The sequence below is a fragment of the Microtus pennsylvanicus genome, chromosome 4, assembly GCF_037038515.1.
Source record: "Microtus pennsylvanicus isolate mMicPen1 chromosome 4, mMicPen1.hap1, whole genome shotgun sequence".
NCBI lineage: Eukaryota > Metazoa > Chordata > Mammalia > Rodentia > Cricetidae > Microtus > Microtus pennsylvanicus.
Window position 1 is genome coordinate 113,570,941 of NC_134582.1, and position 22,698 is coordinate 113,593,638.

The 22,698-nt window shown below is 42.1% G+C and overlaps 1 protein-coding gene across 6 annotated transcripts in view; it reads right to left on the bottom strand.

Annotated features, from left to right (window-relative positions):
* Positions 1-9,213, bottom strand: part of Lyst (lysosomal trafficking regulator) — a 152,838-nt gene extending 143,625 nt beyond the window's left edge. For 4 of the 6 annotated variants that reach the window (XM_075970200.1, XM_075970199.1, XM_075970202.1 and 1 more), the window contains exon 1: positions 9,077-9,180. The gene's annotated coding sequence lies outside the window, so the exon portion shown is untranslated. Of the gene's footprint in view, positions 1-9,076 lie in introns of all 6 variants that reach the window. The other 2 variants (XM_075970201.1, XM_075970198.1) reach the window with 2 other exon arrangements.
* Positions 9,214-22,698: the final 13,485 nt, after the last annotated feature.

The following is a 22,698-nucleotide window of genomic DNA, read 5'->3' on the forward strand; positions in this document are numbered from 1 at the left end:
TAATCAATGTATATGTGCATAAATAATAGCAGGTGGGAATGTGTGTATGGAAGTCAGAGGACAACTTTGTGAAGTTAGTTCTTTCCTTCTACCTTTACATGGGTTCTGCAGATTGCACACAAAGTCACTAGAATTTCCAGGTAAAGCCATCTCACCTGACTGTATCAAGAGTCTTGCTTGTTTTCTTTCCACTGAAAGAGCCAATTTATTGGTATACCAATGTGTCTACAAGCGAAAAACCATCATAGCAGCAAGAGAAGGAATGAATAAAGGGAAAAAGTCAGAGAAAATAAATAATGATTATGTTACAGCACAGGTAAAGGGGCCAAGCTATGGGCAAAGGTCAAGAAGCATCACATCATTATCTGATGCTAAAGGAAAGAGGGATACACTTCCCTTATGTTTTCTTGTTCTTCTTTTATACAAACAAGTAACCGACCTGGGAGGATGCTATCTCTCCAGGTAGCTAGTTGTCTCTGTGATTTGTTGCATGTTTTGGAAGTTGTTTTACTGAACTTCCTAATTACCCAGGTAACATTATTTCCCTTCTCAGATCTTCGATGGGGTTGAAGACTATATAAATGTAGTTACTTTCCTCTCATGACTTGGCCAAGCTATTTATTATATAAGACCTAAGCTAGTTAGAATAGGATATTTGTACTTATTGTATATAATTTTGTAGTAGGTTTATAACTCTCTTACTTAAACAAAAGGGGGAGGTGCTGCGGAAGGTCCTTCCACTCCTCCAGTCAATAGCGGCTGAGATACCAGCCCATTGGGGCGTGGTCTCTCTCTTTAAAGTAAAAAAAGCGGAGTCTTCCCTCCTCGCTCTCTCTTACTTCCTGCTCCGCTTCTGGCGACTAGACTCCTTCCTAATTGCACAGAGGGCTGTTGTCTGGGACGGTGATCTGTAAGTTTTTTCCCTTTTAAATATTAATTATTAATCATAATTCCAAACTGCTATGGGATTGTTTGTGACTTACACCTTCAGAAGCACAGTAAGGTTAGGCAGCTGTCCAAGATCACAGAGCTTCAAAGTGTCAGAGACAGAGTCAGACTCACTAATCTTTCTGCAGTCTACTGACAACCCTCAACAAACCATCATCTTCCTCCTTCTTATTCCAGTTTGTAGACAGTCACTCAGAAGAGGAACCAAAATAGTGCTTCATCCAAGTCTTGGCAACTCTCTTCTTGTTTGTTGATGCACTACTGATCTACTATTCACTAGCTCTGAGATTCTGGGCACTTGAATTCCTCTTCCTGAGCCCTTCTTACAGTAAAGGTTTGGGGGATGAATGAACACAGCCTTTATTTGGAGTCGGCTCATGTTTCTTCCCAGGAGATCCCTTGTTTCTTATGTGGGTAAGTTTTTAGGAAGAATTATTTGTGAGGCAGGGATATTAAAATTAAATGAGAAGATTCATGCAGAACACAAGTACCTGACGATCTGAAGATGAGTAATTATTAGCTATTATCATCATCACTGAATCTGGCCCCTTCTTCTCTAGTCTAATTTCTAAGCACCTCTGGGTTCTTAGCATCTCCTCTCTAACAACCTGCCTCTGGTCTGTTTTCCATCCAAACTAAATCTTTACAATTGCAAAAAAAAAAAAAAATTAAAAAAAAGAAAAAGAAAAAAATGTCACTAGAGTCCTTGAAACTGCAAATGGCATTCTAATTCATGGGGAATAAGTCCCCCAGTACCTTTGTTAGATCTGAGTATGCAATATTCTCCACCATTTAGTCATTCCAATCTCTCTATACACCTAGCACACAGTACCACCTCCTCCACAATTCATCCCCAAAGGTACATACACCTCCTATATTCTGCTTCACTGTTTTATCATGTTGTTCTCACCATGGAAATCATTATTAATTTCTTTTCTATATGCCTTTATATTATCATTCATCATACTGTATCACATAATTGTATTATTCTTTCTTTATAAACTAAATTACATTTCCTTAAGAAGGGTCACCAAGGGGATGGAGAGACATGACAGTGGTTAAGAATACTGGTTGCTCTTCCAAAGGACCTGGGTTCAAATCCTAGCATCCACATGGTAGTTTATAACCATCTGTTAACTCCAGTTCCAGGGAATCTGACACCTTCTTCTGGCTTCTTTGAGCACCTTTATGAACACATCCACACATGCACACTTTTCAACTGTTGGTTTTTCAGTTTGTTTTGAAACGGTCTGGCTATACAGCCGAGGTCACTTCAAAACTTAGCACCCTCCTGACCTAGGCTCCCGAGTCCCCAGTACACATGTGTGACACTATGCCCAGCCTGTTCACTACTATTCTTATATTCAGAAAAATAAATAAAAACTAGAAAATATCTAAATGTTTCTTTAGACTGTGAATTTTCATGACAGTACACCATTGAGAAAATGCAGCAAGCATGAAGATCCATTGATGTGGGATTGTCATATATTAATCTGTTGATTTCATTGGTTAAGCAATAAAGAAACTGCTTTGGCCTCATAGGTTAAAACATAGGTGGGAGGAGTAAACAGAACGGAAGGCTGGGAGAAAGAAGCTGAGTCAGGGAGTCGCCATGATTCTCTTACTCCAGGCAGATGCAGGTTAAGATCATTCCTGGTAAGCCAGCTCGTGGGCTACAGAAGATTATTAGAAATGGGCTAGTCCAGGTGGGAAAGCTAGCCTAGAAGAGGCTAGATAGAAATGGGCCAAGCGGTGCTTAAAAGAATACAGTTTCCGTGTAATTATTTCGGGTAAAGCTAGCCGTGGGGGCGGCCGGGTGCCGGGGATGCCCCGCCGCATCTATTTCAACAATCCATTTACAATTAAAATTACATATTTCAAATGTTTCATTAATGTGTGTATGACCAGGTTTTGTCAAAACAACATTGCTAGTATTCAATTTTTTAAAAAAATAATGAGTAGGACTGGAAAGATGGCTTAGCAGTTAAGAGCACTTGTTGCTCTTGCAGAAGAGACAGTTTCAGTTCCGAGCACCCATATCAGGAGGCTCACAACCGCTTTTAACTCAAGCTCCAGGGTCTCTAACACTCTATTCTGATATGGTGGGAACAATCACATATGTGTTGCACTTGCATTGACTCAGGTTCACATATATAAAAATAAATCAAATATTACAAAAATAAATAAATAAACCAGTGATATGGTTCAGTAGGTAGAAGAGCTTCCTACCAAAACTGACAGTTTGAGCTCAATCCCCAGACCTACACGGTGGAAGGAGAAAAAAGACTTCTGAAAGTTGTCATCTGACCTCCATGACTACACACAAAAACACTTTCTCTCAAACATAAATAATGTAAAATATAAGAAGTAGAGAAGAGGGCTGGAGAGATGGCTCAGAGGTTAAGAGCACTGACTGCTCTTCCAGAGGTCCTGAGTTCAATTCCCAGCAACCACATGGTGGCTCACAACCATCTGTACTGAGATCTGGCGCCCTCCTCTGGTGTGCGGGCATACATCGAGGCAGAATGTTGTGTACATAATAAATGAATAAATCTTAAAAAAAAAAAGAAGTAGAGAAGATTATGCCAGTAACTTGAAACAAATGACTTTAGAAATCATCCCCAAAACATTTAAATAAAGATAAAAGGGGAAAAAATGCAAGAAAAAGTATCAGTGTTATTGTGCTTGGAAGCACTATTAAGAGGAAATTCAGAAAGCAACAAAGAATTTTAATCTTTAAGAAATTCCAAGTTAAACAGGTCCAGCACAACGGAAGCAGAGGCAGGTGGATCTCTAAGTTCCAGGCAAGTCAGGTCTACAGAGTTCCAGGACAGCCATGGTTACACAGAGAAACCCTGTCTCAAAAAACAAAACAACAAAAGCAAACAAACAAAAGAATAAATTCCAAGACAAAGCTGAGGATACAGCTCAGTGCTGGAGCCCTTGCTTGACATATGTAAGACCCTGGGTCCAACCCCTAGCACACACACATACTCCCATTTAAAACATCAGGCCAAACTGTGGAGATAGCTTAGTCAGCAAAATGTTTTCTTTGCAAGTATGAGGACCTCAGTCTGATCTTCAGAAACCAATGTGAAAAAAATAAATAAAAAGTTGTGTGTGGTGGTACATACATGTAATCCCAGTGCAGAGAGAAGGAGTCAAATGGATCCCTGGGACCCATTGGCCAAATGGCCTGGCCTAATCAGCTAGTTCCAGACCATTCAGAGACCTGTCTTAAAACAACCACACAGATCTCACTTGAAGGAAGTTCTTTGGTCTACACACACACACACACAGTCAAAATGCAATGAGGTCCAAAAAGCAAATAAAAAAAGCAGGGTAATGAGGTATCTGATGGACACACATAGCTGCCCTACAAGTTACACCAGTACAACTTCCTTGCTCTGGCCATGCTGCATTTCCCACTTCAATGGGTGAATAACCAGAAGTTACAACAATGAATGCATTTTATGAACTGATAAATATGTTTTGCTGCCCTTTCAAAGAGGCCACATTATTTTGATAAAAAGAGGAAACTGTTCTTACCATTGTTTGAATTTCACACTCACCCAGACTCAATGTATTTAATAGCTCTGCTGCTCCAGTATAATGAATGCAATCATGACGACTGTTTCCTAAGGAGTGAAGACAACTTCTGATCTTCTCTCTCAGAGTTTTGCTTTGCTTTTTTCCAGAAATTTCTCATACTTGGAAAAATTAAGTACACAACTTTTTCAGACTGGCTTCTTTCATTTGGTAAAATGTATTTCAGATTCCTCTGTCTTTTAAAGCTTGGGCTTTACACTTATAAAGGTGCAACTGGCATGGCATATAACACACTGTACATCTTTAAATTATATAATTTGTTCAGTTTCAACCTATGTGTACACCCATGAAACCACGTTCATAATCAAATAGTGAACCTGTCTATCACTCCCTGCAGTTTCCTAGGACACCTTTGTTATCCCTCCCTTCTTTGTCTCCTCCCCTTTCCTTATCAATACCCAATCCACCACTGATACACTTTCTGCCACTACAGATAAGAAGGAGCACACTTTCTAGATAGAACTACAAAGTACATAGTGGTTTTTTGTTGGTCATATTGTGAATGTGCGTGCATGCTTGTGTGCTCATGTGCACGTGTCTGGCTTTCTAGATGTAGCATAGTTATGTTGTATGATCTATAGTATATTCCTTAATTGCTAAGTAGTAATACGATATAAAAAACAGCTCCTTACTTTTCAAAGATTGGCAGAAAGTTTTTTAAACATGCCTATGTGTGTGCATAACTCTACTCCTCATCTAATTTTTCCATTTATTTAAAACAGGTAGTTCTCTTTTTCCCATCCACTATATGGATTTCGGTTTCAAAGACTAAAATTTTAATGGAACAATAACTAGCCCTTTGGGAATTATTTTATTTCTTTTTTGACTAATTAGAATGCTTGGTTCTAAGCATTACTATTTCATGTTATTAGGTACTTTTTTTTCCTTATTCTATTTTTTCCAGCACTTGGTCTTAGTAAACATTCAAAATTTCCAAATGTATCAGAACTCTCTCAATTACTATAAAGCAAAGCCAAGCAAGGGAATTAAAAGGCACTAGGGCACTGATGAGTAGCAAACCAAGCAAGCAAACAGAAAAAAAAATGAGTAGAACCGGTGAGGATATAGTTGTCTCACTGACTCCAAAAGCAGTTTATGATTACTCACTAATCTGACAGCGTTTATTGTATTTTCAGTATAGATATGTTAAAAATTCATTATAAAATATTAACTATATTCTGATTCTTCAGTATAAAGTGTAGCGCTCAGGACTGAGAGTCACATATTTTCTGATTCAAGCTTTTTGTTGTTGTTGTTCTCTTTCACAATACTGGAGATTAAACCCAGGGCCCTGCGCATGCCAGACAAGCACTCTGCCACCATGCCACAGCCTGAACCTCGTTTTCCCATTTTTGAGACAGAGCCTCACTAAGCTACTAAGCTGTCCAGGCTGGTCTTAAACATGTGATGCTCTTGTTTCAGCCTCCCAAGTAGCTGGGACTACAGAGATACTCCATCAAGTTTTACAAATCAAAGTATAATGGTCTAATACTTTATACTCTGATGTTTAAAAAAAAAGTCTCCATTTATAATGTGATGGTCCATTTATTTCAAGTCATCTGTAATGAAACAAAAGAATTAAGATAATCTCTTTGTTACTGACTTATTAGGAAAGCATTTAAAAATTCAGGTCTTTTACATTGTAATTTTACAAATGGCCAAGAGAAGCCACATTTGATAACATTTCTGGGACTTAAATTCTCCTTAACGTGCATATAAAGATAATTCAGAAAAAAAAGAGAAAGCAGATGAAAGTGTTCAAGTTAAATATAGCAGCAGGCTATAAAAGATCCTCTGGAGTTCTGTATTACACGGCTTTCTCTACAGCGAAAACTAACAAACACAATGGACTGAATCCAAGCAAATAAAACCAAAGCTACATTTGGGAACGTGAATGACAAGGTTGGTTCAAAAGAACTAAATAGAAAATGAATATGAAACCAAAGGAAGGGTTCATTGAGTATATTTTCCTAGCAGGATCAAGGTAATGGGTTTGATTACCAACACGGGAAGAAAAAAAAGTAAGTGAGCATGAAATAAAAATTATCCATTTATGGGCAAAATTTTTAAGCTCCTGGAATAGTCAAGGCAACATAAAACATTTTTGCAATGCAAATTCACTAATGTCTACTATGAATAATCTTCACTTGGATGTGTGGTGGTATTTTGTTTGTGCTTTAACAAATAAAGCTTGCATGAAGATCACAGTGTGGAGATAGCCACACTTGTTAGCCATAGAGGCCTGGCAGTGGTGGCGTACACCCTTATTTCCAGCACTCAGGAACTCTGTGAGTTCAAGGCCATCCTGGGCTACAGGCGATTGAATCAGTCTAAAGGGGAAAACAGAGACAGCAGTGGTGGCTCACACCTTTAACTCCAGCACTATGGAGGTGGAGATGGGAAGTGATATGTCTGGACAGACAGGAGACAGGAGCTCAGGATTCAGTCAGAGGATTCATGGAAACAGGATCTTGCCACTTTATCTGAGGATACTGTAGAGGTAAGAACTGGCTGCTCTGCTTCCCTGATCTGTTGGCTTTCATCCCCTAATATCTGACTCCAGGTTTTTAATTATTAAGACCAATTAGATTCGAGCTACATGGATGCTTAATTTTATTGCCTAAAACCTAACCTCCCAACCAAGCCTATTCACCTCATAAAATTCTCAGTATCTCCCTATTCTATCATTCTTGCTAAAGACAAAATTGTTACCGCCCTCTACATCCTACACATGAGCTATTCAAAAATCAATAACCTCTCACCACAGCCTATGTCATTTCTGAACAGCATTATGCCAATATCCCCAGACAAGGTATCGCTGCTTCTGTTCCTGCTAGCCCCTTCCCCCATTGGAGGTGTATTTTCCAACTAGTTATGGTATGGTCCTTTTGAAAGATCAAGTTTGATTATATCATTTTACACTCAAAAAGAGGATTCTTCTCCCTACAAAGGCTTACAGGTTCTTTCACAACCTGATCTCTTATCCTTCTAATATGTCAGTACTCTACAACTTGAACTTAGCTGGCTCCAACATGGCCAAACTAGCCGCCAGCTCTCACTTCATCTCCACACTATTGCCTCAGGGCTTTATGCAAGTGGCTTTCTCATTACACATTCTTCCCCTCTTTTTGAGGGGAACATGGATCCTTCCTTCCGGCTGACCAAATTTCATCTTCTCTAACAGGCCTTTCCTAACTACCGCTAATCAAATTGTAACCCATTTCTGGCTCCCTGTCTTCTCTCTTCCCTGTTTTTTCTCTACAGTCCTTAACATCATCTGACAGGGCATCTTCTATTCATTTATGAGCTGACGTTCTTCCAGTAGGATGTATGTTCCACTTATCAGTTTATAAAAGTGCCTGGCCCGTAACAGGCTTAACAGATCTTTATTTTATACATATGTTATATACGTAATTTACAGTCTACAAAGTTATCTTAATGTAAAATAAATTCCAGAAATCATTTTCCCCTCTATATGTATTCATGTGGATGACAGCAAAGAGCAATCAGCAGAAAATTACTTGCAAAGCTCTTTAAAAACAGATCTCACCTACTAATTAACTGCATTAGTAGAAGCTAAGAGTCAACATTTTTAGTAGAATAGGGTTTCTAGGTGTGGAAGTTAAATGGCAGACCAGCCAACAACCTTCAGGAAGGAAACCTCAATTCAGTGTGCCCTATCAATCTGTTAAACAAACCCTCGGGTAAAGGTAAAATGAATTCGATCCTTAAGGAAACACTGGCCAGAACTCAACACAAATGTGTATTCAACACGAGTCAACACCCTTAAATTTTTTTTCCTCACCCCATCAACTACCAAGCAAGGGCTGTCACTGGCTGAGCATCGAGAATGTTTTGCCTTTTTGTTTATCCCTCTGCGGATTGGATGAGGACGCTTTTCTTGACTCCCTGGGCTCCAGCCCTCCATCACGAGCCCTTGGCCTTCGAACGGTGGCGACAGGGTCTCCCTAGGTCATGCCCCTTCCATTAGCATCTCAGCCACCACTCCGGAGACAAGCGCGAACCACACGGAGGGTGGTACGCGGAGTCCCGCAGCAGGTGTCACGGGCAGGGAAGGAACAGCAGGGACTCAGATGCACCAGGGCGGGGATGACAGATGGGCCCGCGGCCCGAAGTGGGACGCCCTGAACCTGGCAGCTCCCGCTGTCACCTGCTGGGCAGGACCCGGCGGGCTGAGAGGAGCGGCGGTCCCGAACAAGCGTTCCCCGGGGTGAAGCGCCCCCTGAGGGCACCGGTCCGCCGCGACGACCGGCCGAGTAAAGTTAGTATGGGGTCCGTGCCCGCCGCCACCACCCGCGGGGCCCGGGACCGCCTCAGCCAAGAACCGTGCAGAGCTGCCAGTGCAGGCGAGCCCCAGCCCGGCAGAGCTCTGGGCGCTCCGGTTCCCTCAGCTCCCTCTGCGCGGCGCAACCCCGCCCGGACAGCCCGCCACCTTCCCGCCAGGCCCCGCTGAGGTCGAGACCCTCCGACCCTCGAAGGAGCCCGCGGCCGCCTGTACCTCAGCTCTGTGGTCCGCCGCGCACTCTCACCGGTGCAAGAGAATCCCGATTCGCCACAGCTGCCCGGCCAGCGCGAGCTCTCACCCCCGCCCCCTCAGGTAACCCGGGAAACCGGGAACACCACCCCTTCCTCCCCCGCCCGGACACAGACCCGCTCCTCTGCGCCTGCGCACGGGCCCCGCCTCGACCACCTAGAGCCCCGCCCCTCCGGGAGGGCACGCCGGGGTCGCCAGCGTGGTGCGTGGAGCATCTCAGCCAATGAGACAGAGGAGGCGGGCCGAGGACGGCAGGGCGGGGCCTGGGCGGCCGGGCTGAGAGCCTCCCCTCCTCCCCGGCAGTGTTAAGCTCAGCAGAGTGAGCCTATGAGGTGGACGCTTAAGATCTCCTTCCTACTGCAGACTCACGACCCCTGGAAAAGCCACGTCTGTTCAGAATGACTAACAGAACTTTGCCGTTACGGAGAGATGAATGATCAGTAGCCAAAATTATCCTAGACTATTTTTAGGCTCTTTAGAAACCGCTTATTACGGACCTCTGGAGTTGACCTAACCTCGCTGTGGCTATTATGTAAAACGTTTGGAATGTATTGTTAAGCTTAGCCAACGACTAGCTTTGCAGCAATGCTCAAACGAAGACTAGCAGCAGCGAGAGTTTTCTGGCTGTGCTGTAGTCTGCCCACCTGAAGTCTTTTGCCCTGTATTTGGCAAATGTATTATTGATTTATGGTCTTTTGTTCTATGGTTATAAGATCTGACGTAAACCTCTTCCATAATTGAGCAGGTAATTCTGGGAAACCCAAATCTGTATTCCTAAGCAGTATTCACTCAGATTGCCTCAGAATAAACTTTCTCTTACTTCCATTGGAGCAAGAGCTGTTTTGCACGGACAGTGTGTGCAATGAACTGTTGTCCTATCTCCTGCTGGAGTTCAAAGGATGAAAAGAAAAATTGAAAGGTTTACCGAAATGAAAGTTGGGCTGCCCTCAAGAGAGCTTCTGGGCCTGAACTTATACTTCTACCAAGAACTAAAGAGAGGCTTTGATAATTCTGGGTGCAGGTATCCCCATCTAACCCTATTCAAACACGTTTGCATAGAGTGGGCCCTGTGACGAAGATCCTTGCTTAAGCCAAACTTTAGCAGACTTTTGAACCTTCTCCTTGGCCCACGTGCTGTGTGTGTTCATCTTTGTAAACTCCAGGTTTAGCAATTGCTAAAGGCAGTTTAGCAAGAACCCACACATACACAATCAGACCCTTCCTATCTAGCAAAAATGTTTCGGTCCCCACCTTAGGTATCTATCTGTTCATGTTGGCCTGCCTTCTGCAAGAATCCTGCGAGGTTGGTGCAGCCAGAATTCACCCAAGTTGTTATCATCCATGGGCTCCATGTTCCTTGACTATAAATCCCCACTTATCCCTAGTGTGTTTAAAACAGAGGCCTGCTCTGTGCCTGGGCCTCTTTTATGACAGTAGTCCTGAATAAAATTTGTCTTTGCCACTTGAACTTGTGCCAGCTCTGCTTTTCTCTGATGACTGTTAATGTCACATACCTTAATATACCAGTCTCTCCTGAGTGTGGGAACCACAAGTTAAATAAAAGAAAATTTGAACCTCATCACACAAAGTCCAACTAAATCTAATACTGCAAAATGCTGCTGTTTCAACATTTTGACATTTGACATTTTGAGAGTTTAGAGGCCACCCTTCCTCACCTTCCAGTCACAACTGTGGCAGGCCTTTGAAATATCAGAAGTACGGGGAAAGAGTCAAAGCTATACGGATATATTTGGTATCATTTGGCAGTTTTTAAGTCTTCACAAATAATGCAATCAATAATCAACTAGTCTAAAGCTTGATAATGTAGCAGAATAGGGTAGAGTGATTACAACGAATGACAAAAATGAGGATAATGACCCATTATCATCACCAAAGGATACATAAAATAGAACATAATCTGGCATAATGGCAATGCCTTTAATCCCAGCACTCGAGAGGCAGGGGCAGGGAGACCTCTGTGAGTTCGAGAACAGCCTGATCTATAAAGCCAGTTCCAGGACAGCCAGGGCTGTTACACAGAGAGTTTCCTGTCGTGGAAGAAAGAAGTTAGGGCATGTCTAAGAAAAGCCCATAGGGTGCAAATGTGAGGGAAGGCAGGAGGAGTGTAAATGACGTATAAAAAGTCACAGCCCTCGTGGCCCATTCTTTGAGCCTTTGATCTTTTTCCAGCTCTGGCACAAGCCTTTCTCTCCTAATAAACTCCCTTTGTTTCCACCATTACCCTATATGTCCCTGGTCCAATTGCTTGCCCTAAGACAAAAACCCTGGAAATTCCCGTGGATAGCTTTCCATACTTCAGGGTCTGCCTATAAAGTAGGAATCACTGTAGACGCAATGCCTCCAGTTACTTTCTGTTCAAGAATTGAGCAATAGAAAGAATTGTAGATGTTATATCCAAAGGCTATTTGTCAAATGCAGCTCTTAAACCCTCAACTCCCTCATGGCCTGATGATAAAGCAGAGTAAACAGTTGCCTATTGATGTGGCTTAAGGGGGCTCTCTGGGAAAATTCCGTTCCAAAATAACTCTATCTGACTCTGTTGTTTAACCATTAACAGCTCATATCTTTAGACAGAGGTTACCCACTTCCTTTGGCAGGCAGTTTTTCAAAATGCCAGTACTCTAGGGATGGACAACATGCAAAGTCTCTAAGAATCAAATGAAAGAAATGTTGTGAAATGGGCACTTGTTTAACAAATATATAAATAGCACCTCCTAGATGCTAAGATCTATGCCCAGCACAGTGCCAGGCACTGGAAACCCTGCAATGTCTCTAAACACAAGGAGAAAGAATGGTTGAATATCACCGGCTGCATATTTAGCTAAGGCTGAATCTACTCTTGTTCACACAAGGTTCACGCACTAATCTAACAGCAACAAAGAAACAAACAAGCAAATCTTTTTAATAAACAAAAGGTCACAGCAACATCAAGTAACAAACTGTTTTCTGCTTCCCTTGGAAAGAACACAATAGATGAATGAACAAGGCTTCCTTAAATCAAAAGAAAATCAGAGACGTTACATAACAACGGTATACAGAGGCCCTCAAAGTATTTTTGCCCATAAAAGGCCAAAATCATAGCATTTGTGACGTTGTATGCCTAAATCACAAGGCATTTTTAAACGAGACATTACAGTATTTATTTTGAATTCAGTATACATTTTAGAATTAAGCCAGGTATAGTAGTGAACATTGATAATCTTAGCATTTTAGAGACTGAGGACCATCGCCACAAATCAGTGCCAACCTTGACAACTTGAATTTGATCCTTAGAACCCACATGGCAAAAGGAAAGAAACAAATTCTAAAAGTTGTCGTCTGACCTCCACATGTGTTTCATGGCTTGTGCAAATTCATACACACAAACACATCCACACACACTACAGACAAACATATAAGGAAATATGACAACAAAACCAGTATATCATACTAGAACACCAATATTCAGGCAATAATAGCGTGTGCCTAGCACTCAGGAAGTGGAAGCAGGAGGATAAGGAGTTCAAGGTCATCCTTGAGGATATATAAGTTTGAAGCCAGCCTGGGTTCATAAGAACATTTATCAAAACAGCAGAAACAAAAGTGAGTAAATATGCATAAATAATACAATGCTAACTACATGCAAGCCTAAGACGCTTAGCATAGGAGATTTCGAATGAATACAAAGTAGTGACTGAGAACACGCGAAAGTGAAAAAATCTGCAGAAAGAAAAATGGATAATAGAGAAGGAAGCTGTACCCGTGTTTGCTCCAGCGGCAGAGTTTTAGAGTGGTAAACTCTCCATATAACTGGGCTCTGAATGAGTGCTAATGAGACTATAGCATTAAGACTTTAAAATATACACTAATGTGCACATCTTACATTTAGCTGTTCCCTAGACACCTTCCAATTTGTTCAGTGACTAATAGATCGCATGGTTCCTCATTTCACTTAGGTAGCAGCAAAAGTCCTCGCAATGACCTCCAGAGCTTAATACGGGCTCCGGAACTTCACCTCCTCTCTGTCTTCCTTCCTCACAGACTGGCCTCTTCAGTGCTACGCATATACTTCAGGCAAGTTCCTACTTTTGAGATCTTGCACTGCCTGGCCCCTCTACACAGTGTTTTCTTTCTAGATAGCCACGCTGAGTCCCTTAGCTATACCCTGATGGTATCTCCAGGTGAGACCACCCTCAGTACTGCCTTGGGTCCTCAGCAACAAAGACTTCTGCCTGGGACCCTGAGCCTGAATGTCTCTCAGAAGACATACCAGACTTGAGATAAAGCTTAGTGGTAGAGCAGTTCCTAGCTTGGGTGAGGCCCGGGGTTTGATTCCCAGTACTTCAAAAGCAATAATAATATAATAATTATGATTTTTCTTTTAGATGTCCGAACTTGAGTTTTGGAGTGCTTTGCCCTAATAAATCTTAAAAATGTGCTTTTAAACAGACACCTTGAAATTTGAATGAAGTGGCCAATTCATAATTACAGTCTTTATTCTATAAGAAGCAACTTCTCTTGTTTACAAAAGCTATCAGAGTCCATTTTAGTGAAATTCTTTTATGCAATTTTCTCTGCTGTTTCACTGACAGCAAATGTCCTTAAACATATGGATAACTCAGGACTTATGTCATTGCATTACAAGATTTCTGAAATTCAAAACCCGCTTTATGAGGTGACCTTTGAAAGCAGCACAAAGTCTTGAAGTGATTCAGATTTCCTTCTTTGCTGTGGAAACCTCACGCTAAGTGTGACTTGGGGTTTGGCTTTCATACGTAGGAAAGACTGCTTGTGGACAACAGTGTCATTTCCTCATTGAGGTATTATTTTCTTTTCAAAACATGACCTACTTTTCTGCTTCTCATTGGAAATACATGTATCATCTAAGCCAGACTCAAAGAGAAATACACAGCATAGGAAACAAAGTGTGGTGTCATCCCAAAGTGACAGATACACTCGTCCACAGATGTATCAGTGAACATAGCACACACACATACACATGATTGTTTTTTTTAATTAATTTTTCTTTTTTGAGACAGGTTCTCTTTATGTAACCCTGGCTGTCCTGGAACTCACAGAGCTCCTCCTGCCTCTGCCTCCCAAGTGCTGGGATTGATGCTGTGTTCGACACATTATTGTCTTTAATATTGCCATCACCACGCCGTCACTGAAAAAAAAAAGCCTAGGATTTAAACCAGGTCTATAATTCCAACAACTCAGAAGAATCACAGGTTTAATCACTGCCAGGGCTACTTAGTAGGTTCAGCCTAGAAAACTTTGCAAGAGTCAATCTCAAAATAAAAAGGTACCTCTCGGTGGTAACCATCTGTCTAGCATTGCCAAGTCCTAGGTTCGGTCTCTGTGCTGTAAAATGAAATGAGGAAGGAGAGGAGGGAGTGGGAAGGATTTCAGTCATTTACTAAGCATAAGCCAAGTCATGTACTTGGTATTTCATATTTAAATAGCAAATATTTGTCAGTCTTTACACCCAATATAGTCCCATGGCCAGCAAGTTTCTGATTAACTTTCAGCTGTAACCTACAAGAACTGTTTATTTTAGAAGAGCAGGCTAAGTCAGCCCTACATAATAGACCATCTGCGGAAGTAAAAGGAAACTTTCAAACGCTATCATGAGGAAAGCAGGTTTCCTATGTATTCCTGTTTCTAAAGCCAGGAGCCAGGTGGTCAGAGGAGATTAAAGACCATGAGGGCTTCTGAGCCTAAGAGCTCAAGCAGACAACTCAGAAGGGAACTAGAAGCACACACTTCTGCTGACGAGTGGATTCACACAACAGAGTATCACCTGCTCACCACAGAGCCGCAGGTGCAGAAGGCTGGGAAATGACCAGGGAGGAACAGGCACACTGGCACACAGACATGGTGTTGTGGTCTGAGTGTGAAATGCCCCTACAGGTTCATATGGGAGAACACTGGATCCCCAGCTAGGAGTCAAGCCTCAAAGTAGGACCTTATTGGAGGAAGTGAATTATTGGCAGTATGGCCTGAGGATTCTTCCTGTCTGTTCTCTACTTCCTGATGTAGATACAATGTGACCAGCCACTTCACACTCCTGATGCCCTGCCCTCCCCATCACCAGAAACTATATCCCTTCAAACTGTAGCCAAAACAAACCCTTCCTCGATTAAGTCGTTTCTTGTCAGGTATTGGATCAGCAGTGAAAACAGTAACTAATACGCGAGGTAAGAATAGGTGAAGACGTGTGTTTCACTGCCTGCTCATAAAGCCATGACGTGCAATTTGTTTTTGGAGTACTAGGGATGGGATCTAGGGCCTTGAACCTGCTGGGCAAACATTCTACCACCAAGGAACACCCCAGCCCATAAAATATTTAATAGGTGTAATTTTTTCATTTTTGATAGCATCACAATTTTCTATCGCGAAGATCATCCCTAATCATACCTAATACTCGATTTTTTTGATGAGATTGCAAGGCTGACTAGGCATGATAGTACATGACTGTAATCCCAGATCTTGGGAGGTGTAAAGCAAAAGGATCTAGAGTCCAGTGCTATTCCAAGCTACATGAGACTCTGTCTCAATATTTTCAATTAAAATAAAAAAATTATAAGACTGAGCCACTGCTGTAGGTCTTCATTCCACCGTTGGAGATTTTCTGGGTATTTGCAGTGTTCCAGCAACTGGACCAAAATGTGGTTGACATCCCAGATTTGCTAGGACTCCAGGTAGGTACACAATCAGTTTTTACAGAGGCCAATGGTAGTTACAGAAATGTCCTGCACAGAAGTCTATGGAAGAATGTGGCCATGCACACCCAAGGTCAGAAAGGGGCTTTGGAAGACCTGAGAATTAAAAACCAGGAAGTTTGGAGACAGGCCAATTCTTTCCTAATGCTCTTAATTATTCCAGTTAAAAGTAAGGCCAACGTCAATGAAGTGAGTTATCCACAAAGCTATGCTGATTCACCACTGCCTTTTATTCTGAAACGCCATCCTTCCTTCTCTTTTGAAATTAAACTAGCCTTCCTTTTACAGCAGAGAAATAACATTTTGGCATACCTTTGATGTCCTTTCTCAAGTAATTGATGGTAAGGATCTGGCAACTGTAGTCTGTCTCTCTTGACTGGCATCAGTGATGTTTGGGTGTGTCTGTGTGTGTGTGCATGCATGTGGACATGTGTATGTGTGTGTGTGTGAATCTTTGTGTGCTTGTGTAATATATAAAAGCCCTCTGTTTAGAAACCACTGAAGGTTTGACCAGGAGAAGACAGAGTGTTTTTCACCAATGCTTCTCAGCCAGTAGTGTCAGCATCACCTGGGAACTTGTGAAAACCAGAATCTCAGGTCATGCCCCAGACTTACTGAGTCACATTTGACATTTGAATAAATTCCCTGGGTTATTTAAATGCACATTAAAGTTTAAAAAGGGGAGGAAACAGCATGGGTAAAGTCTGGTGAGCAAGATACTTAGTGAAGAAGAAAGGCCATGTTTCAGGCAAGGTGGGGAGATGCTAGGAAGGCAAGTAGGTAGGTGAAGATGATTCATGTTTTATGAGTTTTTTCCTTCTTTTCATATTTAGATTCTCTTTATTACTCTCTATATCCTCCTTAATTGTTAAGACTTTGATTAATTTTTTTTGAGACAGAATCTTGCTATATTGTCCATTTTGACTTCAATTTTTCTGCCTCAACCTCTCAAGTGACGGAATTACAGATATATAATACATTGCATCCTACAGCTCCTGGTCATTTTTATTAAGTCATGTTTCATATTCCTTAAAACATCCATCGCTTATTAAATAACTCATAAGATATATACTAAACAAGCACGAGGACCTGATTTCAAATCCTTAGTCCATACATTAAAAGCAAATATGGTTGCATATGCCTGCCTCCCCCCATGCTTTGCAGAGCAGAAACAGGAGGATCAGGGAGGGTGTCTTGTGTGGGGGTAAGGAAGAGAGAGAAGAGAGAGAGTCTGTAGTGCTAAAGTTTGACTTTAGTGCATGTTAAGCAAGATTCTACCACAGAGCTGTTTCCCTATACCTTGGTTTTTTTCTAAATAACAGTCTCCCTATGTAACCTAGACTGGCCTGAAAGTTGAACTCCTCCTACCTTTGCCTCCTGAATGCTGGGATTACAGATGTATAACATCACACTGGCAAGAGTCTGTTTTATTAAGTACTAAACACCAAAGAATAAGAGGTTAGTGTAAGCTAGGGTGCTGGTATATTATGCTGATAGGAGTTGATGTGTCCCATACAACTGCATTGATGTCTTAATTTTTCTTCCTCCAACAGGTTCATTAGATTTGCAATATTCATAAGGCACTGTCTTACCCCTTCAGTGGTATAAATTAGGATTTAAATTAAAATTTACAGTTTTCCTCTTTCTATTCAAAGAATTCTCAGGAAACTGGCAGACAATCTCACATTGTCTCCCACTCTCCTCTCTCTTCTGCAATGTTACTATTGTCCCTAGAAAATTTCCCAAGCTTGGCAGGGTGGCTCCTACCTGTAATCCCAACTCTTGGAAGGCCAAGGAGAAGGGTGGCAAAGTTGAGGTTAGCGTAGACTACAAAGTGAGTCCTAGGACAGCTTGGACTACAGTGTAAAACCTTATCTGAAAGGAAAAAAAAACACAAAAATTCCCTTCTCAAATATACTGAGGGGGCTGGAGAGATGGCTCAGTGGTTAAGAGCATTGCCTGCTCTTCCAAAGGTCCTGAGTTCAATTCCCAGCAACCACATGGTGGCTCACAACCATCTGTAATGAGGTCTGGTGCCCTCTTCTGGCCTGCAAACATACACACAGACAGAATATTGTATACATAATAAATAAATAAATGTTTTAAAAAAATATATACTGAGATGATTAAGTTATGGGGACTATGCTTTGGCCTTTTTTGTTCCCGAGAGTCTGGGGGTGTTAAGTGCTATGAAAGTTTTGAATAAACTAGGAAGATAATGGAAGAAATAAAACACAAATTGCTGAAGAAATTTCTCCATGACTTGAAGTATGTGATAAACTCTCCTCAGAAACTGTATATCTTCTAAAATTTCAGCAGATCTTATGTAAATTCTGAACTTTGAACCTGACAGATCATATCTTTACCTTTGTGGGCACTGTGATGTGGTATCCTGTTTGCTGAAAAAAAGCACTGTTTTAGGCAAAGAAAATCAGAGTTGTAAGAGCAACCTCACCATTTCCCCAGTACACTGTGGAAGCCATTTTGGTGGCACAAGACTTTCACATCTTTAAAATGAACTAAATAGACACACAGTCCCCCCACCTTCCACTGGAGCTCTGTTTGTATCTGGAATTGTGATGTGGACTTGGTGGGGTCCTAGCTGGGCATAAGTGGTTGAGTAACATTTCTGGGACATTCTCATTCAGACCTTACCCGAGACACAAAATCATTTTATAACAAAACCTGCCCTACAGAAAGAAACTGCTGACTGTGTGAGTTTTGCATCCAGATCCACTTGCCACCTGCTTCCTGGACACTAATCCTTGTCCAGGAAAAAAAGCATGTGAGATTTGGCATTAAAGGGCCAAGTCTATTTCCATAAAAATGTTTTTGGGGTCCCTATTCCCAGGCAACAAGGACTATCTAAAGAACACAGTGTATGCACCATGTAGTGGTTTGGATAAGAATGGTCCCCATAGATTTATGTATTTGAATACTTAGCCCATAGGGAGCGAGTGACACTATTAGGAGGTGTGGCCTTGTTGGAGGAAATATGTCACTGTTAGGAAAAGTGTTGAGATCTCATATGCTCAAGCTACACCCCATGTGGCACACAGTCTCCTTCTAGTGCCTGAGACTGAAGATGTAGAGCTTTTGGCTCCTTCTGTAGCTTCATGCAGCCATGCCTCTCACTATGATGATAATGGACTAAACCTGAAACTATAAGTCAGCCCCAAATAAGTGTTTTCCTTTATAAAAGTTGCAGTGGTCATGGTGTATCTTCATAGGAATAAAATTCTAACTAAGATAAGTGGGTACCAGGGACTGTGGTGTTGCTGTAATAGGCCTGACTATGCTTTTGTTTGGAGGAATTTGGACTTTGGTACTTTGGGTTAGGAAAGCAGTTGTGTGCTTTAAGGACTGCTTAGTGGAAGCATAGGCGATTTAAACTGTGGGGTCCTGGCTCAAGAGGTTTTAGAGGGAAAGAATTTTAGTATGTTTCTTAGAGATCGTTCTTTTGATATTTTGGTGAAGAATGTGGCTGCTTTTTGCCCTTGTCCAAAGAGTCTGTCTAAGGCTAACGTGAAGAGTTTTGAACTAATTCCATTGGCAGGGGAAATCTCAAAACAGCCTAGTATAATACTCTGTTGTGTGGTTACTGGTGTGCACTCTTATGGATTTATGATGAGAAGGAGCAGACTAGGCAAGTAAAAATACAAAATTAAAAAAAAACACAAAATGTACAAATTGAGGAGAAAAGGGGTACCAGGAAGTGGAATGGAGCTCAGTCCTATGTTCAAGGAGATAAACAGATTAAAGAATAGTGGGATGTTAAATGGAATAAAGAGAGTGGTCACCGCAGGACACGACCCCACCTAGATAAAATTCCAAACTGAGAAAAAAAATTAAAGAAAAGCTTGGTCATGGTGTCTCTTCACAGTAACAGAACAGTGACTAAGACATGGGTAAATCCTGATTCCTTAAACGCCACTGTTCGACATAAATTGTGTGCATGTAACCCAGATGGGCCATCTTACTAGAAATAAAATATATGGTCCTTTCAAAGGGCAGCAGTGTCTGACCCAGAAAAGAGATTCAAGACACACATTGCTATTGGAACCCATGTAGACATCAGATGAGGGAAGCGGGAGAACAACAATGCTTAGCGGCAGAGGTTTGTCTTTCCATCTACTCAAGACACTGAGGCAGATGCATAAGAAGTTTAAGACTGGCCTGGGTTGTAGAATGACTTTAAGGCCAACCTGGGCAAGTGAGTTAGATCGTGTCTGAAAATTTGGAAGTATTTTTGGTTGTGAGCCTAGCCTTTAACGGTTGAGCCAAATGCTGGTCAGTGGTGGCACACACCTCCCAGCACTTGGGAGGCAGAGGAAGGTGGATCTTTGTGAGTTTGAGGCCAGAGTTGGTTGCAGGATAGCCAGAGCTATATAGTGAGAATCTGTCTTGGAAGAAAGAAAGAAAGATAGAAAGAAAGAAAGGAAGGAAGGAAGGAAGGAAGGAAGGAAGGAAGGAAGGAAGGAAGGGAGAGAAAAGGAAAAGAAAATGATAATAATGGTATGGTGATAGTGATAATTAATGATTGATGATGATTTTAATGATGATGGTGATGATGATTATAATGGTGATGACAATTATGGTGGTGATGACCCCAATGACAATGGTGATGATAGTCCTGTTCAGTTCATACTGTGCAATTTCCTTTTTTGGGCATTAAAGGCATCAGTCGAGAATACGGGGTCAGCAAACCAAAGTCATACATGACCAGGAAATGCATTGAAAAGTATGATCCCAGGACCTCTTGCCCTACAGAATAACGCTCCCAACCCTGGCTTATTTCCTGCTGAATTTATAACATTTCCGCAACTCAGTGGCTGGCTGATAATTATATCTAACAGGAGAGTGAGGACTTCCTGATGGTGTGCAGACAGCACTTGCTGTATTTGTAGGCAGCTGTGTCTTCGCTCACAGTTGCAAACCTAAGTTAACCCTATGATTGTCATCCACCATGCCAGACTCAGGTAGTGCAGGGATCTGGGCTCTCTACACTTTACAGGCAGCTGCTAGCTGAGTGTGTTAACCTGCTATGCCTGGTTCTTAACAAAATAATGTTACCAAAAACAAATGAAAGCCTGGGGAGATAGCTCAGTGGGTAAAGTGCTTACTGTTCAAGCATCAGGACCCAAGTTCAGACCCCAGAATTCACACAAACGCCTGGCATGGTATCGTGTACCTGTAATCTCGGTGCTTAGACAATGGAGACAGACTGATGCCAGGAGCTTGCTGGCTACCAGTCTAGCAAAGTAGAAAGCTCCAGGTTCAGTGAAAGACCTTGTCACAAAAAGTAAGGTAAAGAAAAACAGAGGAAGATATCTAAAGTTGACTTTCGGGGCTTCCACATGTTCAGGAATGGGTACACACACGCACACACACACACACACTAAATAGTATCAAGACATAGTGGTGCTTGCCTGTAATCCCAGTATTCAGGAGGATTGCTGCAAGTTTGAGGCTTGAAGCTAGTGGAACGACACAGCAAGATAGTGTCTCAGACAAAAAACGGTACCCAGAATGGCACTGGGAGAATCATTACCTGAAAAACGCATTTTGCGAGTGTGGGGGTGCTTCCTGCAGCCTGTTTGATTCAAGGCAAGCATACAATAAATGTTCCAAAGAAAGACAAATAATTGGATGTTAGGGACTCAAAAAGAGATGCCTAAGGCAGGAAGAGTGGAAGGCCAGCAGCATCCACTTCCTAGCCCTGCTGGGTGGCACTGTGAGTATCACCTGTGTTTCCTGACTCCCTGGCCAGAGCCTGAGAACACACAGGTAGCAGAGAGCATCTGAAAGGAAACAGGATGGGGGAGAAGCTTTCCCTTCCACACAGGTCCTCACCACCCCAGGATGGGGGAGAAGCATCTTCTTCCACACAGGTCCTCACCACCCCAGGATGGGGGAGAAGCTTTCCCTTCCACACAGATCCTCACCACCCCAGGATGGGGGAGAAGCATCCCCTTCACACAGGTCCTCACCACCACCCCAGGATGGGGGAGAAGCTTTCCCTTCTACACAGGTCCTCACCACCCCAGGATGGGGGAGAAGCATCCCCTTCCACATAGGTCCTCACCACCCCTCTACTTAGAAATGGTCTTGTAATTGAATAGTGAGTTTCTTCTTGTTGTTCAAGCTCTGTTTCTCTAGAATAGCAAAACTCAAGTCCCTAACTGAACTGTTAGCTCAGACTCAAAAAAGGGCCTGAATCTTTGTAGAAGAAACTGGTCTTTTTTCTTAGATTTAACTGTTACTCCACATTTGGTACTATGCTGTGTAGGTCTCCTATCAACAGTGGTTGACTGCATCTCCTGAGTTCTATAATTATTGCAAATTTTTTTTTACTGATTACTTCCTAGGTTTCAGTGAGTTAACAGAGATAATGATGGAGATTGAGTATGTCCCTGCAATTTTTTTAGATTTATTTTTTATTTTTAATTATGTTTAGCATGTGTGTGGGGAGGGGGTCTGTGCACATGAGTGCAGGTGCTTGCAGAAGCCAGAACTTCCTGGAGTTGGAGTTATAGGTATTGTGAGCTGTCCAGCATGAGTACTGAGAACCAAACTTAGGTCCTCTGCAAAAACAGTGTGTGCCCTTAACTGTTGTGCATCTTTCCAGTTCCTCCAACCTCCAATAGAAAGTTTCATGATTAGTCTGTGTAAAAACAAACAAAAAACGAGGACTCCAAATGTTGCTCAGCTGGTAGAGTGCTTGCCTAGCACGCACGAGGCCCTGGACTCGAATCATGGAGGCCTTCACCTATCTATTACCCTGGAACTTAGGCAGTAGAGAAAGAAGGATCAGAAGTTCAAGGTCTCTTCAGGTACATAGTGTCTTCTAAGCCAACCTGA